The sequence below is a fragment of the Temnothorax americanus genome, unplaced genomic scaffold, assembly GCF_048541705.1.
Source record: "Temnothorax americanus isolate GAGA-0224 unplaced genomic scaffold, ASM4854170v1 Scaffold43, whole genome shotgun sequence".
Taxonomy (NCBI): Eukaryota; Metazoa; Arthropoda; class Insecta; order Hymenoptera; family Formicidae; genus Temnothorax; species Temnothorax americanus.
The window spans coordinates 1,355,518-1,373,068 of NW_027509581.1; the positions used below are offsets into that span (position 1 = coordinate 1,355,518).

Here is a 17,551-nt window from a genome sequence, read left to right on the forward strand (position 1 = left end):
AATTTTTTGTACGAGAAGTAGGACTCAAACACTTTTATTTGAAAGGAGATGAAAAAACAGTACACTGCAAGTTGATGTCGTAAAATTTTAGTCTTAATATTGAATAATTATTAGTCAACGTAAATTGAGTGCGCAATTGCAGCAGACATAGATATTTGAGTAATATGTAAAACACATTAGACAATCTCAATATGATACACATAAAATAGGTGATTCCAAAAGATATAGCAAATTCAATAGAAATGTTTCCAGTTAATTCTCAAAATAATCGTAATTGGAATTCAATGATGATTTACTCGAGGAATAAGTAAGTTCCCACACAGCACATAATATTGCAGAAATATTGCAGTAATATTGCAATATTGTGGAAATATTACGTATTACAATAAAATATTTCAGAAATATTACTGATGTATTACACGTTTTTAAATAATATTGAAATAATACAGTAATATTGCTGCAATATATTGTTGAAATATAATACTTTAAGTAGCAAAATAATGTCAAATGACATTTTAATGACATCTTATTGACGTCATTAAGACGTTATTAAGGTATCACACAATCATACGTATTGCACAGATAATATATACCAGTTAAAGAATTTTGGACTGAAAAAAAGAAAAATCTAAATAAAAAAATGTGTGAAATTAAAAGAGACTGACTTGTACTTTTGGGGAATAAAAGTTATTAAGATAAATTTTATAATTGGTGGTATTTAATTTTATAAACTTGTTATTTGTTTTGTAATAATAAAAGGTAATTATATATACAATTAATTTTTAATTAAGAGCCAATAAGTAAATTGATAATAAAATAAATGGATAAAATTTAAAATTTATATTTTTTATATAATCAATATTAAACTTTTCAAATTACGAGTTTGTCACACGGATAAACAGAACGTTTCTGAGTGCGTAAGTGGAGGGAAGAACGCTAGTGTGTGTGGCTATGCGCTTGGTCGCAGCACCGACCCCCACCATTCCCGATCTTCTCTCGCTGTCTCTTGCATGGCTCCGTGGGATCACGCAATCACGTGTACACACCGCACAGAAACAATCGTGTTAATTTCAGGTAATTTTTCTGTATTTAATAAATATTGTTCACACAAATATTTTTAAAAGTATTTTTGTATAATTATTACTAATATGTACATTGTACATATATATTTGGCGATTTGTCTTTAAATCTAAAAATAAGGATTACGTGGCATAATGATCTGCAAAAACCACGTTAATATCATAAAAACCATTTCAATGATCATCTTAAAATATATATATTTGCCTTTATAACCTTATTGAACGAGTCTCTAATGAAATTATTTATTAAAGGATTCATACTTAAATCTTGAAGCTAACTTAACCTCAAAATTTTTAACAGTTTAATCCAACTGGAGCCCTTATTTGGAGATACGTGACAGAAATATGCCGATCCCAAATCTCCTAAAAAGCAGTTTAATCATTAATTAAATGATTTAACCATAATTATTTAACCATTTACATGATTTTATAATAATTATTGTTCTTATGCTATATATATGTTACAGTATTGCTTTCCATCAGTGGATGTTCATGCAGTCCAGAGCAGCACCAAGCAGTTTGATAAAAAAGCAAAAGATTTATTTATTAAATATGTAAGTAAGAAAAAGTTAAATTTGATATAAATCATACTTTCCAATTTTAATCGTCAATACTGAAAATCTAAAGTATACGTGTAACATCAACTACAGATTTTCAGTATATAGATAGTGAATATGACAATACAGATTCATACTTAACCTACTTTTATGTTTAAAATATATAATTAGATGTAAATAATAATTACTGTTTTTGTATTATGTTGCAGTGTTACGTTGCTTTCCATCAGTGGAAGTTCACGCAGAGTAGCACCAAGCAGTATTTCTATCAAACTCTTCTGAGCGACAGCTTCATTTATTAGATACATAAGTAAGAAAAATTTAAACTTGGTATAAACTGCGTTCCAATATTTTAATATCCAGTACTGAAAATCTAAAGTGTATGTATAACATTAACCATAGATTTTTAGTATAGACAGTGAATACCGGAACACGTCATACTTAACCCCGTACTCTTATGTTTTAATACGAAATTATGTATGAAATAAACAGGGTGATTTTTATTTCGTGTGCCAATCATTTCCGCTATAATTATTTCAGAAAGTATTAATTTATTGGAAAAATGTTTCAGATAAAAGTTGGAGAGTTCAAGGAGGACCAATAGACAATTTTATTAGATTTTGAACCCGGGACCTGTGTTAAGCCTAATAGGATCAAATTATTTAAATAAAAACCCCTTTTTTATGGTATCATCTTTTTCTACTAATTAATATGAACAACTTTTATCTGAAACATTTTTTTATTTGCCTTATAATTTTTTAGATATTCAAGAAAAACTTGGTATTTTTTTCAATATTTAGCTTACAAGGTGGTCCTTTCGCGGACCCAGCTAGTCAAGTAACAGTCCATCATGAAGTAATTAAAAACAAACATAGTGACAAACATTACACAACATCCCAAAAATTATAATAATATAACATAATTTTACACGCACGATTTAATTGTATTTAATTATTTACTAATTAAAAAAATATCACAATAGTAGTACGGTTGGACTCAATTTAGGTTAGGTTGTAACCGAACGGAGGAGTGATATTCCCCCTGATTTATATTTAGGTGTCACCGACACGGTCGCCACTCGATTTTAACCCCCAAAACGAGAAAGGATAACGCTAGATATTAGGATTTTCCCAACCTTTCGACGACTCGCTGATTCCTCTTTCCTTATTTTTGTTTCAGGTCGCCCCGTTGCCGCTGGATCTTGGATCGTCGATGGACCAAGCACCTCGGACCTCTTCTGGACTGCAGCTGTGCACCGCTGACTGTGTCTCTGGATCTGCGCTGGACTGACTTAGGATCTCCCCGCTCTTTTCAATCTTTGTCCTTAATTTATTGTTTTAGTATTCGCTGGGTACTCGGGATAAATTACATTTCGCATTTTATTTAAACAAACTAACCTTAAACTCTTTATTGAATGCAATTGAACCTTTTTCCTCGTTCGGACGGGTTTCCATAAACTTAAACCATAATTGTCGTCAACGCAACTAAAAGGTCTAAAAGTAAAGTATAGGAAAACAAACGCAACTCTGAATGTCTCTAATATAAGAAATATACTTTCTTGTGCCTAGTCATTTGATACTTAATCTACTATCTTTAATCCTTAAGCCTATTTATTCTATTCTCTACATTTTTACGCATACGGCGCCTCAAATGGTCGCCCCGCGTCGCATGGCGCTCAATCGCTCCGCCATTGTCGCTACGTTCAACTTTGCCGCCCGGACTACACGCCGCTGGGCCTGTATGATCTCCGGGCTGGCTCGTCCATCATTGTCTTCGGGTGGTGACGCCAGTCTGTACCCCTTTTCTTCCTGATCGTATTTCACCAAAAGGTGTGGCAACACTACATCCCCCATGATCCTGGGTTGTCTCTTTGTGTCGTCGTTGATCGTCGGCAATGCAGCTGCCGGCTGCATACTCCCCGTCAGCGGGGATTCGAGGTGTCCCGAAGAGTCTCCGCTCTCCAGTTCGATTGTCGACGACTGTTTCTGTTTTTTGAGCTGGCGTTTTTCGCGCCGGACCGCCAGTTGTTCTTCGTGTTCAATGTTTAGGATCGCGCGTGTTTTGTTTTTCGCCTTCCTCGCCGCCGCGCGCTGATTCGCGTCGCGCTCCGAATTTTCGCACTTTGCGTTGTCCGATTCTCATGTACCGGGTGTGTTCTTTTTATCGTCTTTTTCGCAAACCGACCTTTACTATCGCGCCGCTTCAGTCTAGTACGTAATTTCGCTCGCCATTTTCGCGTTTTCGGGTTACGCGGTTTTCGCCGTTTCGGTAATTTTTTCGCGCTCGCGTGATTCTTTTGGACGCGTTCGATTGTTATTTCTTGTTTTATAGTTATCTCCACTGACCTTTCCCTTTTTATTTTCAGGTTCAGCTGTTCTCTCTCCGGGATGCCCTCATCGCCGTCCTCGTGATCTGGATCGTCCTCGGCTTGCATTGGTTCGTCATCGCCTCGTACGGGTTCATCCTCATGTCGCATGGGTTCGTCCTCTTCTTCGTCGTGGGATTCCTCCAGCTGCTCGCTCACCGGGGTAAGTACTCCATTCCTTCTTCTAGTTGTTAGGAATAGTTTTCCTTCCCTCTCCGTGCTACTGTGCGCTTGGATTCCATGACAGAAGTCCTCGTAATCTACGGTGCTTGCTTCGCTGTCGTCCACGTCCATCCACATGGCGTTTATCCACGCGACGTCTGGCTCGTCCGACTCAGATATCTCAATGACGTCGTCTTGCCCTTGGACGTCTCCTCTATCTTCGTCGTCAGATGACAGTAGCAATCTGTCTAGAATCGCTCTCCAGCGTTCCTCCGGTATGCTTTCTTCTTCTCGCTGGCTTGTGTCGCTCAGCTCCACGGTACGGTCTCTATCCCGTTCGTCCGGATTTGCGTTTTCAATTATCCACACGTCGTCTTCTTCTTCTGATTCGTCTGGTTGGTCAATTGACTGTTCGCTGGTTTGCTCCGATTCGGCCTCCACGTCACTTTCTATTCCTCTCGCTTCACGTCGTGTCTCGCTCTCGCGATCGGCTAGCGCACTGTCTTGTCTTCTCCCGTCGTCAGCGCTTCGCTCCTCGACGTCCCCACCATCGTCTTCGTCGTTCCACCTCTCCGTGCCGTACCAATCGTCCACGTCACTGGGTGTCTCGGTGGCGTATGCATCTTCGGGTTCTTCCTCTCTTTGGTCGTCGCTTTCGGATCGTCTGTCGTCATCGGACTCCCCGTCATTGTCGTCTTGGGCGCGTCCGTCGACAGATTCTTCCTCCTCGTCTGACGTTTCTTGGGCGTCGGACTCCCCGTCATTCGTGACTTGGTCCGCTTCGTCAGGTCGCTCGTCACCCTCGTCAGCCGGTTTCCTCTCCTGCAATTTTGCTGCATGCTCGATGAGGTTTGAGCTGTCGGGCATTGAATACTCCTATCGTTTGTCCGTCTAGGTCCTCCACTAGATACGCGTTTGGCCTTATGATCCGTTGTACTCGGTATGGCCCTTCGTACACCAAGTGTATTTTTCTCGTCAGTTTTTGACTGGCGTCTGATCTTCGGTGGAGTTTCACCCAGATTCGTTGTCCCTCTTCGTATGCGGCCGTCTCGTGCTTGTCAGCTTGCGCTTTCCGTTTTCGTGCCGCATCCGTGAGTCGTTGCCGTGCTCGTTCGACCTTGTCGGCCCAAGGTTGTTCTCCTTGGTCTTCTTGAGGAATCAGCGCGGGATGTATCGCGCTTAAATGTCCGGTTTCTCCGTTATTCAGCTCCACCGGTGTGAAGCCGTGTGACGCGTGTCGGGTGTGGTTTATCACTTCCTCCGCGCGGTCAATTATTCTATGCCACGCGTGCTGCCGCTGGCTACTGTACGCGCGTATAATTCGCCCTAACTCGCGCATTACGCGTTCGACTGGATTCGATTGGGGATTATATGGCGACGTTCGCCTAACCGCGAAACCCTTTTTGGCGGCAAATCCTCGCCATCGCTCCGTGAGAAATTGCCCTCCATTATCGGTTAAGATCGTTTGCGGTATACCTATTTCGCGAAAGAATCGATTTTCCAAGTTTTGCGTTATTGTATCAAGTTTTTTCATCGGAAACAGTCGTACGAACTTGGAAAATTGATCCATGATTACTAGAACGTATTTATATCCGTGATGCGTAGCCGGTAGTGGACCGAATTTGTCTAACGACAACGTTTCTCCCAGTGCCTCCGGTAATTCGTAGTATTCGGTTCCCACTGTCGGTCGCGTATAATATTTCGTCGCTTGACAGGTCTCGCAAGACGCTACTACATCGCGTGCAACGCGTTCGAAGTTCGGTCCGTCAAAGTATCGCCGCAAGAAATCGCATGTTTTGTCTGTGCCAAAATGTATCAATAGTTGATGAATTTCTCGCGTGATTCTCCACGTGATCGCTCGCGGTAGCGCAATTTTTTCGCTCCCCTCGCGTTTGATTCGTACGAGTCCCTCGCGTTCGTATATCGCTTCCGGATTAATCCGCATCGCCTCGCGTAGCTTTTCTTCAGCATTTTGCGCTTCCCTGATTATGGCTATCCAACTTCGTGTGTCGGTTCCCTGATTCACGTCTCTTATCAAAGCGATTCTTTTTATTTCGTTCGTCGCGTCCGCATTCGTCGCTTTTCGCGAGAGCACGTCCGCTATCTCGTTTTCTCGGCCCGGCAAATGTTCGATTTCTAGGTCAAATTCCTGCAGGAACGCGAACCAACGTGCGATTCGGCTATTGTTTTGTACGCAGGTGCTGAGGAACTTTAACGCTTGGTGATCGGTGTGCACGCGCACGTGTCGTCCTATCAACAACGTATGCCACTTACGTAGTGCCCATACCAGAGCCAGACACTCGAGTTCCGTGACTGTGTAATTTACTTCAGCCCCTTTTAAACTTCGACTCGCGTATCCTACCGTCTGTCGCGTTTCCGCCTCTGCGTTTGGTTGGTATTGGTACAATCTAGCCCCAAGACCCGTTCGCGCCGCGTCCACGTATATTCCATATTTCGCGTCCGGCCTAAATAGATACAGGTCTGGCGCTTCGCGGAACGCCTGCTTAATTTCATTGAAGGCGCTTTGTTGTTCCGTTGTCCATTCGAACTTTTGCCCCTTTTTTAACAATTCCTCCAACGGTTTTGTTAATCGCGCTAAGTTTTTTATAAATCTACGGTCCCAATTTACGAGTCCTAGAAACGATTGTATTTGTTTTTTATTTCGCGGTCTCTCGAAGTTGGCTATCGCCTCGCGTGTTTCTTGATTGATTTCCGCTTTAATTTCGTTGAACGTATGTCCCAAGAATGTTATCTCTTCTCTCAGGAATTCACATTTGTCTCTATTGAGTCGGAATCCGGCTTTCTCCAACTTTGTCAATACCCACTCGAGGTGTATCATGTGCTCCTCCAATGAATCTGACGCTATCAGAACGTCGTCTAGGTATACCAACAAGAAGTTTTGGTCACCCAGGGCTTCGTGCATTGCCCGTGTGAACGACGCTCCTGACGTCTTCAATCCAAATGGCATTCGTTTGAATACGTAGGTTTGGCCGTCAAATAGGAAACCGGCATATTGCCTTGAATCTTTCGTGAGTGGAATCTGCCAAAAGGCATGACTCACGTCAAGCGTGAAAAATACTTTTCTCTTTCCTATGCGTCGAAAGATTTCCTCGATCGTAGGTGGTTGCGCATGATCGTTTGACATGTTTTTGTTGATCTCTCGCGCGTCCAAGCATAGCCGTATGTCGCCATTCTTCTTAATAACCACTACCAGTGGGTTTACGTATTGAGTCGCTTGTTTCCTCACGATTCCTTCTCGTTCAAGTTGCTTGATATATTTTCTCACACGATCCATGTGTATTTCCGGTATCGGGTAAGGTTTCTTTCTGTATGGGCGCGTCACGTTCATGTCAATTCGATGTTCATAATGGTTCACCCGACCTATCTCTCCGTTGAACAGCTCGGCATGTCTGTCCAAAATTTCTTGCAATTGCTGTTTCGCCTCTTCTTCGCGTTCGATCGCATTCACGCGTATGATTGGATTGATCGATTTACGGAACTTGACGTCGATTTCGTCGTCACAAGCCAACATCATCCTGTATTTTACCAGGAAATCGATTCCCAATACTATTTCGTATGCTAGGTTCTCCACTATGAAGAATTCGTGCGTGTATCGCTCGTTTTTGTATTCGAATACTATTCGTACCTTGCTGGAAATAATGGACCCTTTCTCTGAGAATGCCCCTCTCAGGGTGAATTTCTTAATCGGTAACAATTCCATTTCCTTATTCGATTCGCGCAGTTGGTCGTAAAAGGCACGGGTCATCGCCGTGACCTGCGCTCCTTATCAATAAGCGCTTTAGTACTGCATCTGCCGAATCTCATGTCGATCGTCGATTGGCACGTCCGCCTGATCGACTGCTTTCGCCTGCTCTTTCGCCATATCTTCGTCGAGTTCTTGAACGATTTCTCGCGTCCGAATGATGTTTACCGGGCTCTCGGTGACTTCGCTCGGTACCTTTTCGCCACCCGCTATGTTGCTCGTACCTTCGCCGTCGCGTATTATCGCGCAACATGCTTTCTCGTCCGCGTACTCTCGGTCGTCCTCGCTCGACTCGATATCGCTTCTCTCATCTTCTTCTTCATGTGTTGACTGGTCATCGTTGTGACCTACGGCTGTGATCGCCGCGAGTTTTCTTCCGTGACCGTATGAATTTCCTGCATTCTTCACACACGACGATTTGTTTGAACCGCGTTCGCGCTTCGCTTCCGCCTCGCGTTCCCGCGTGTATCTCGTAACTTTGGGTTTCCCATCGTCGTCTCCGCTGTCTGGCAGCTCGACGATGTCGACCGCGCCCTTGCGCCGCGCCTCTGGCGAGTCCGTCTTCCGCCATCCTGGCGATTTGTTGTACGACGACTGTCCCTTGTTCGCCGTGTCGCGTCTGGCTGAATTGTTGTAACGTCCATCTGCCTTTTGGTCGCTCGCGCCTCCACGATTGGTCGAATTCCCCTTTTCGGCTACTCTTGCGTTATTTGTGCGGTTACTCCCGCTACTCTCGTTTGCGCGTCGCGCATCTGCGCGTAACTTTCGCGTTTCTTTTTCGTTTTCTATGGTGTCTAACATTTCCACCATATCGTTGACCGTCTTTACCACAGATGGTCTCAACTCTCTAGACACGTCTGTATCAAAGTGTTCTCTGACGGTTTGGACTATTTCTTCGTCCGTCATTGGCGGTAACAGTGTCTTGGCTTGGCGGGCCACGCTCAAAGCGTACTCCGCCATTGACATTTGGTCTTCTTTAGCTCGGTATTTTCCAAAGTACACGCGTTGTCGAACCCGCATCTGTGCTTGGCATCCCCAATACGTCTGCGTAAATAAGCGTTTTATTTCGGTTATATCCTCCGCCATCTGAAGCTCAAACCATTGACTGGCTACCCCACGCATGCATCGTCCAAAATAGTGCAACTGTTCGTCTTCCGGAACGTTTTCGTACAGTGCCAATTTTTCAAATTTTTGCAAAAATCGCATCGGATTTTGCTTATCGCTTTTTCCTCTATATGTCACCTCGTCAAACGGGTTTTTTATCCAACCCCCTCGCGGAAGTCGGACCCCTAACGGTACTAACTCTTGTGGCGCGTAGCGTCGCGCGGGTTCCTCGTCGAAGACACGGGAGTCTATTTTTTCCTCCGACCGTCTTCCGGCCGATAGCTCGCGTTCGCTCCGATTGTGTTCGAGCAACTCACGATTTTCGCGCGCCTCTACTCTCAATTGTCGCATCTCTTCCGTCATTTGCTGAATTATTCCGACTAATTCCGCATTTTGTTGTCTCATCGCATTGATGTCGACCATGTTTCGCGGTGGTTCGTTACTCAAGTTTAATACTTGGTTACCATCGCTTTCGTTACCTTGTAAAGCGTTTTTATTCGCCTGCTGTGCTTGTGCCATTTCGTCCTCTTCGTCCCGATAGACGATTATTGGAACACGTTGAGTTTGATTCTGACTCGCGTTTATTCTGGCGTTCTCTAGAATTTGTTCTTCTGGTGTTACCGTTCCTTTAGATCGCGTTTTCACGCCTACGGGTGTCCTTTGCAAATTGGGCATGCCCGTCTGGACATTTCCCCGCGCCGCTTTTCCACGACGCTCCTTTTTCGGCTTCGTTTTCCCGTTTTCGCGTACGTTCTCAACTTTTCCCGGTCACGATCACTTTCTTCGGCGCCCGTAACGCTCGTACATTTTTAGCCGCGTTGTTTTCTTGATCGTGCGCCCGTTTTGGCGTTACGACCACGCGTACCCTTTTCCGCACGTTTTTTTTTCAACGTTCGCGCGTCTCGCTTATTAGTGTCGCTATCCCGTAGCCTAACGAACGGTTTACCACGATTTTATTAGTTTCGGATATCTTCGATCCATTTCCGACCTTTTTCTGTCCCACCCGGTATGTATAGCTGAAATGCCCGCTCGTCGCGGTTGTTGCCCCACCCGGTATGTGGTGACTTTCGGTCGCTGTGTTCGACTTCCGTATAGCAGGTATAACGGGTGTCTAAATTGTTTTTCGAGATTTTCTCTCTTCACGCTATTTCCTACTGAAATTTTCGCGTTCTCTCTGCGCTCTGTGCCGATTCGCGTAGAATATCCGTACCCTTTTTTCGCGCGAATTGTTTTGTCACGATAATCCCTATTTTTCGCAACTTCGCGTCGTATTTGGCGCACGTTGTTTCGTTATTCTTAACACGCGTGCTATCGAATGCACCTTTTCGCGCTACTAATCACCTTTATTTCGCTACAGCACCTATGATTTTCGCGTACCGCCTTTGTGATCCGACCTTTACGTGGCTTTGTGCTTAAGGCCTGGTGGACAACGTCGTACGTTCTCTACGCGAATTTTTTCGTCACGAATTTGCTGATGCTAATCGCGGCTTCGCGTCCTTTTCCGCACGTTGTTTCACGCTCCCACCGTAACTCTTAATTCGCACGCCTAATTTTGGTCTATGTACACTATCGTACGGATTTCGCTTTCCGTCTTTACGCAAGAAACTACGGTTTCTTTGCAGACTATTATTCTCGATCGGTTCACTCTCGCGCTGCGGTTCGCACGCAATTCGATTACGCGTATCCTGTCACGGTCGCCATTTTATCAATGCGGGTTTTGTTCCCTCCCGTGCGCCAGGCAAGCTATCGGTGCGTTTTTTAAACGCTACGTCTCCGAGATTTCAGGCTCACGCCATATCGTCACGCACGCACCACAACGCTCGATTTTCCCGTCGAATCCAATCTTTCTACTGTAACCGAACGGAGGAGTGATATTCCCCCTGATTTATATTTAGGTGTCACCGACACGGTCGCCACTCGATTTTAACCCCCAAAACGAGAAAGGATAACGCTAGATATTAGGATTTTCCCAACCTTTCGACGCCTCGCTGATTCCTCTTTCCTTATTTCTGTTTCAGGTCGCCCCGTTGCCGCTGGATCTTGGATCGTCGATGGACCAAGCACCTCGGACCTCTTCTGGACTGCAGCTGTGCACCGCTGACTGTGTCTCTGGATCTGCGCTGGACCGACTTAGGATCTCCCCGTTCTTTTCAATTTTTGTCCTTAATTTATTGTTTTAGTATTCGCTGGGTACTCGGGATAAATTACATTTCGCATTTTATTTAAACAAACCAACCTTATACTCTTTATTGAATACAGTTGAACCTTTTTCCTCGTTCGGACGGGTTTCCATAAACTTAAACCATAATTGTCGTCAACGCAACTAAAAGTAAAGTATAGGAAAACAAACGCAACTCTGAATGTCTCTAATATAAGAAATATACTTTCTTGTGCCTAGTCATTTGATACTTAATCTACTATCTTTAATCCTTAAGCCTATTTATTCTATTCTCTACATTTTTACGCATACGGCGCCTCAAATGGTCGCCCCGCGTCGCATGGCGCTCAATCGCTCCGCCATTGTCGCTACGTTCAACTTTGCCGCCCGGACTACACGCCGCTGGGCCTGTATGATCTCCGGGCTGGCTCGTCCATCATTGTCTTCGGGTGGTGACGCCAGTCTGTACCCCTTTTCTTCCTGATCGTATTTCACCAAGGGGTGTGGCAACACTACATCCCCCATGATCCTGGGTTGTCTCTTGGTGTCGTCGTTAGTCGTCGGCAATGCAGCTGCCGGCTGCAAGGTCAGGCATGACAGTACGAGTAAAGCAATATGCGATTGGATCCACTACTTATTTAACCTCATATATCAGAGCAAAACATTCGGCAAGCCCTTATTTTCAAGGTATGTACGAAATCCGAAAACTTCAGGGAATATTTTAAGACATGAATAATGTATTATCATGTATTATTCGTTGAAAACCTCGGCCGTGGCGATTTGCATCATTCTATCTTTCTCGTTCATTAGATGTAAACAAGGATAGAATGACAATGGCACGCTCCGCGAACGCACATTTAGAATGACTTACTTCTTGTAAAGTGTCGGTAACCTTACTTGATTTTTTGTACACATGTCCCTTATTACTGTATATTTAACATATATCAAATTTAGGTACTTATCTAATACTTGTTCTCACGAAAGGATCACCTTACAATAGATGTTTGTCAATAAATGTTCGTCGGAGTGAAAAGTGGTACAGGACTTTTTTACTTGATTTGGTTTCAAGAATATACTGTTGCAATAGTATTCTAATTTTTTTAAATAATTGTGTACACATGAAAGCTTCAAGAAAATGTATACACAAATATTTAAAGAAATTAGGGTATTATTGCAATAGCATATTCTTGAGACCATATCAAGTCAAAAAGTCTTGTATATTATATGTAACAATACTATTACAAATAATTCAATAAAATTTAATAAAAATTATCAAAATGGTTTAATTCCTAGCAATATTATACAAATATCACGCAAATATTATAGTAATATTACCGTAATATTATTGATATATTACTGATATATTACTGATATATTAGATATATTACTGATATATATATCAGTAATATTACTGATATTCATTTTTGCGGACATTTTAATATTACTGATATATATCAGTAATATTACTGCAATATTTCTGATATATTTCATTGTAATATTGCAATGGAAAAATAATATTGCTGCAATATTTCTGCAATATTATGTGCTGTGTGGGTTATTAGGATATGAATTTTCCTTCATTTCAGTATTATACTCTTATTTTCAAAGAACAAATTCCTGTTTATTGACAATCTAAACCAGATATCTCCTGTAAACATTAAGAAAAAAAAAGGAAAAAGAGTTCACACTTATATATAAAATTAAATAGAATATATTCAATCATCATTGATTCCAAGCAAGATACACAAAACATATATGAATAATACAGAGAAATATCAAATAATATTGGACGAGATAAATAAAGCATTCATAGAGATAATTAATATGTCGTATTAATAATACAAGATCTCGAATAATTTACTCAATATCCACATCAATAGAAAGAATGAATAATAATTCTAATAAAGAATATGTAATGGAATATTGTAGATCAAATCATACTTGATTCCTGAAGAGATAAACAATATATATATATATATGACAATGCTGTATCGAATTACATCACAAGAGATGAACAGAACATTTGAAAGTATAAATCACATCTCGTGGAATTGAATTAAAATTTAGAATAATATCCTTTCTCCTTTTCTAGTTCGGATCAGAATGATCTTACACTGAGAAATTAATACTAACGCTAATACTATTCAGAATGAAACGCAGACTCAATTGATATCGAGAATGTAAACGCAAGACATAATAATATGTATAATAAGAACGAACGCAAATACTAATGCTATCGTATTAGCTTCACAATGAAACACGAATAATATTTCAAGAGAGTATCGCTCAAATATGAGTTAGGAATAAATCGCAAAAGAATCATACAATTAAATGTATAACAGAAAACTATTACAGTTTCGTACAATAATCGCTCTTTAAGCAGTTAAGAAATATAAAGTAATCTTCTCAAAGATTTACATACTATTTAAATCAAGTAAACTCGATATGATAAGAATCATTCTTAAACAGAATGTATAATTCATAATTTGCAAGAAGTTACGATATCACGTTAATTTCTCATTTTATTCATTTATATTTAAATGAAAGTTTAGTTATGCGCATAACAACGAATTTTAACTCGTGCACCGTAGTGCCTCATCGAGACGTCTCTGAATATATTGTAATTAGAATTTAATTACAATCTCTCGTAGTGCACTAATAAAATGCCATTATCGGCAAAGGAATCTTACCTTAGAGAGTCCTAAAGACTAACGTTTTGATCGCAATGCAAAATGAATCCACAATGGATTCCAATGGCCGTTCTCTAGGTTCTCCTTTACCCGAACCGCCTGTATCTTTTACAACTGCGGTGGCCATCCACTCGGCGAAATGCCGCTCGTTTGCGACTCGATTACTGAACAGATTGTTTCTCTCATAATTATACTCGTATCTCCACTTCAAGAGACGGATTGTCCCAGTAAAAGACTGATGCTTGGATTGATCAATATTACGATTCACTTCCTTCCTTCCTTCCTTCCTTCCTTCTAGAATCTTCGAAAGATTCGCAGGAATGCGTCGACAACGGGTCCGTTCCGTTTCACGCATATGCGCGCATTTATCTATAGCATACGTAACGTTTACTATAGACAATGCGCGCATCATGCGTGAAACGGAACGGACCCAACGTGCTCACTGAACGAGCTACCGAACGGAAGTGAACACAGATTATGGAAGTGAAGTAGTAAAGACGCACGCGTCGCGCATCGAGTAGTAGTTTATAGAAGCGCCACATCGTGAAAACGCATGCGCGGCATAAAAACGATCTAGTTAAAGGGATCCTGCAGTGACTGGCGAACTTCCTCGATGTCGATAATGTCAACCTTTCTAATTTTGTTTTCCCTATATCTGTCTTTGTCTAACGAAATGACATCTGTCCTTTGTAGGAACCGGACAATGTAGCCAACCCCGAAACGTTAAAAATCTCTGTAACGCCAGTGTCGACACACAACACTTTTCTTTGTTTTATATAGATTCTTCACCAGGGTAGCGATCATGTAACTTTTTTCCTAGAGCGGAAACGTGAAAAGTGAAAACTGTTATGTAACTATCTCTTTCTATTGGTGTTGAATAGAAAGAGATAAACTTTTCACTTTTCACATTTCCGTCCTAGGGGAAAAGATACATGATCGATCCCCAGTATTCTTTTGTCTTCAGTACGATGTACACGAGGCGTAGCTTGTAAGAATAAAGTTTATTCAGATATACGTAATATCTCATTACAACCTCGCATCTAGATGAACAATAGCTAAGGCAGTGCCCACAGTAATAATTGGTGACACCGACGCGCGACGTGATCACTCGTACGACGTGATCACTAGTACGGCGTTTTGAAAATAATAACGGCTTTAACCGCCCGGCTACGTATACGATCACACGCCCAGAAGATTGACTCGTCCGAGGTTTTGATAAAGACGAGGGCCGAGAAGTAACATGACGTCACGTACACCGCCCCCGCATCGTAACGAGCCTCCCGGAGAAAACACACGTAATTCGGACATCCCCAGCGATATGGAAAACCAACGAGGATTCGAGACTGAGAGCGGACATGGTGGCTTGAACTTCGGCCTTCCGCCCGAGCAGCCTGAAGTCCATACGGCTCGATTGATGAGACTTCCTCCCTTTTGGAAAGCGAATCCTAACCTCTGGTTCGCACAAGCTGAAGCAGCATTTCAGCTCTCACGTATCTCAGCAGATGATACAAAATTCAGGTACGTGGTATTCAATCTTGACCAAGAAGTACTGCCGTTTGTTTCCGATATTCTAGAGAACCCACCGCCCATGCAAAAATATCAGGCGCTTAAAGACCGCATCCTAACGTCGTTCGGCGAGACCAGCGAGTCAAAATTACGACGTTTATTACGAGGGCACAAAATGTGCGAGGAAAAACCCTCCAATTTTCTACAAAGGCTGCGCAACTTGGCAGGCAGGGCATGCGGAGATTCCATCCTACGCACCCTGTTCCTTAAGCAGTTACCCGAGTCCATCAGGGCTGTACTAGCCATCGGCGGAGTAGAAGACCTCACAACGCTAGCAATGCAGGCGGACAAAGCGATAGAGGTTATGAAACCGGTAATTAGCATGGTAGCCGTTCCCACGGCAAGTTTCTCTCAGCCTGTTTCCACTTTGGAACAGCAAATTGCAGATCTTAAAAAACAGGTAGAAGCGTTAACTGTTAGGACTCAAAGAGGACGACCGAGAAGTCGCGGTCGTGGTACTAGGGATCGATCCGTTAGTCGTAAGCCTAATATTAAGCAAAATACCGATTATTGTTATTATCATGCTAAGTTTGGTAAAGAAGCTTACAGGTGCCGCCCACCCTGTACTTGGCAAAAGGCTGTAGCGGATACGCAGCAAGCACTTAAGGAAAACTAACTACGCTTCCTCGTTTGGAGGCGCACGTGGGAGCTTCTCAAAAGCAACGACGCCTCATTTTGACTGTGATCGCAAATCCCGTATGCGATATATAATAGACACTGGCGCAGACATTAGTATTATACTGCAGTCGATGACATCCAACCGAACTCCAACCGATCTAACGCTCTACGCAGCGAATAGCTCGCCGATTCCAACGTTTGGTCAAAAACTTACTAGCGTTGATTTAGGATTACGACGCAAGTTTGAATGGCGTTTCACAGTAGCGAAAGTCACTCATGCTATAATAGGAGCTGATTTCTTGGCGCAGTTTAACCTTTTAGTCGACTTACATAACCGCCGATTGATTGACGGAGTAACAAAATTAGGAACAAATGGACAAATAATTAACGTCACGACACCTTCCGTTTCCACGATACTTCAGGACAACGAATATAGCGATTTATTGAAAGAGTTCATCGATATAACGAGACCTTGTCAGCACAAGAAGCCCAAACATAATGTTCAACACTTCATTACGACACGTGGTCCACCGATCGCCGCGCGTGCACGTCGGTTGTCGCCTGAAAAGCTGAGAGCCGCGCGTGCCGAATTTGCTCAAATGATTGTTGAAGGGATCTGTCAGCCGTCTAGCAGCTCGTGGGCTAGTCCGTTACACTTGGTCCGAAAAAAAACGGGCGAATGGCGTTATTGCGGAGACTACCGCGGCATAAACAATGTTACCGAACCAGACCGTTATCCTATCGCTTATCTACATGATTTTAATCACCGTCTTCGCGGATGCACTATATATTCAACATTAGATTTGATACGCGCTTATTATCAAATACCCGTCGCACCAGAAGACCGGCCCAAAACAGCGGTCATTACTTCATTTAGGTTGTACGAGTTCAACGTAATGACATTTGGCTTGTGCAACGCCGCACAATCGTTTCAACGATTTATGGATGAAATCTTTCGTGGACTAGACTTCGTATTCTGTTACATCGACGACATCATTATAGCGTCTAAAAACGCAACGGAACACCGAAAGCATCTTCGTATAATTTTTGAGAATACGGTCTCTTCGAGAATACGGTCTCTCGATTAATGTCAGCAAATGCGTTTTCGGGAAAGAAGAAGTGCAATACCTTGGTTACCTAATCAATGCCGAAGGATCCAAACCCTTACCGCAACGAGTGGAAGTTATCCGCAATTATCCAAAACCAAAGAATATAAGCGAACTACGCAGATTTTTAGGCATCATAAATTTCTACCGACGTTTTGTTAAAGGAGCTGCCCAAGCACAAGCAACGCTCAACTCGTATCTTGCAGGATCTAAACGTCGAGATAAACGCCCAGTAGTGTGGACCCCTCAATCGGAGCAGGCATTTGCATTATGCAAACAGCAACTAGCTGACGCGACGTTACTCGCACATCCCGTCGAGAACGCGCCATTGGTACTCCATACAGACGCATCAGATACAGCCATAGGAGCATCGTTAGAACAAC

At 42.6% G+C, this 17,551-nt stretch overlaps 2 long non-coding RNA genes across 3 annotated transcripts; one reads left to right on the forward strand and one right to left on the reverse strand.

Annotated features, from left to right (window-relative positions):
• Nucleotides 1–821: 821 nt before the first annotated feature.
• LOC143903079 (uncharacterized) lies at nucleotides 822–2,413 on the forward strand. 2 transcript variants are annotated; one of them, XR_013258599.1, is made up of 5 exons: nucleotides 822–1,074; nucleotides 1,547–1,633; nucleotides 1,846–1,946; nucleotides 2,208–2,322; nucleotides 2,399–2,413. It is a non-coding gene; the product is annotated as an uncharacterized LOC143903079 (long non-coding RNA). The 2 variants fall into 2 exon arrangements; XR_013258598.1 differs by lacking the exons at nucleotides 2,208–2,322; nucleotides 2,399–2,413 and having other exon boundaries at nucleotides 876–1,074; nucleotides 1,846–2,139.
• Nucleotides 2,414–11,316: 8,903 nt separating this feature from the next.
• On the reverse strand, nucleotides 11,317–14,564 carry LOC143903080 (uncharacterized). The gene is made up of 2 exons (XR_013258600.1): nucleotides 13,879–14,564; nucleotides 11,317–11,767 (listed from the first exon to the last, which is right to left on the reverse strand). It is a non-coding gene; the product is annotated as an uncharacterized LOC143903080 (long non-coding RNA).
• Between the last annotated feature and the right edge of the window lie 2,987 nt (nucleotides 14,565–17,551).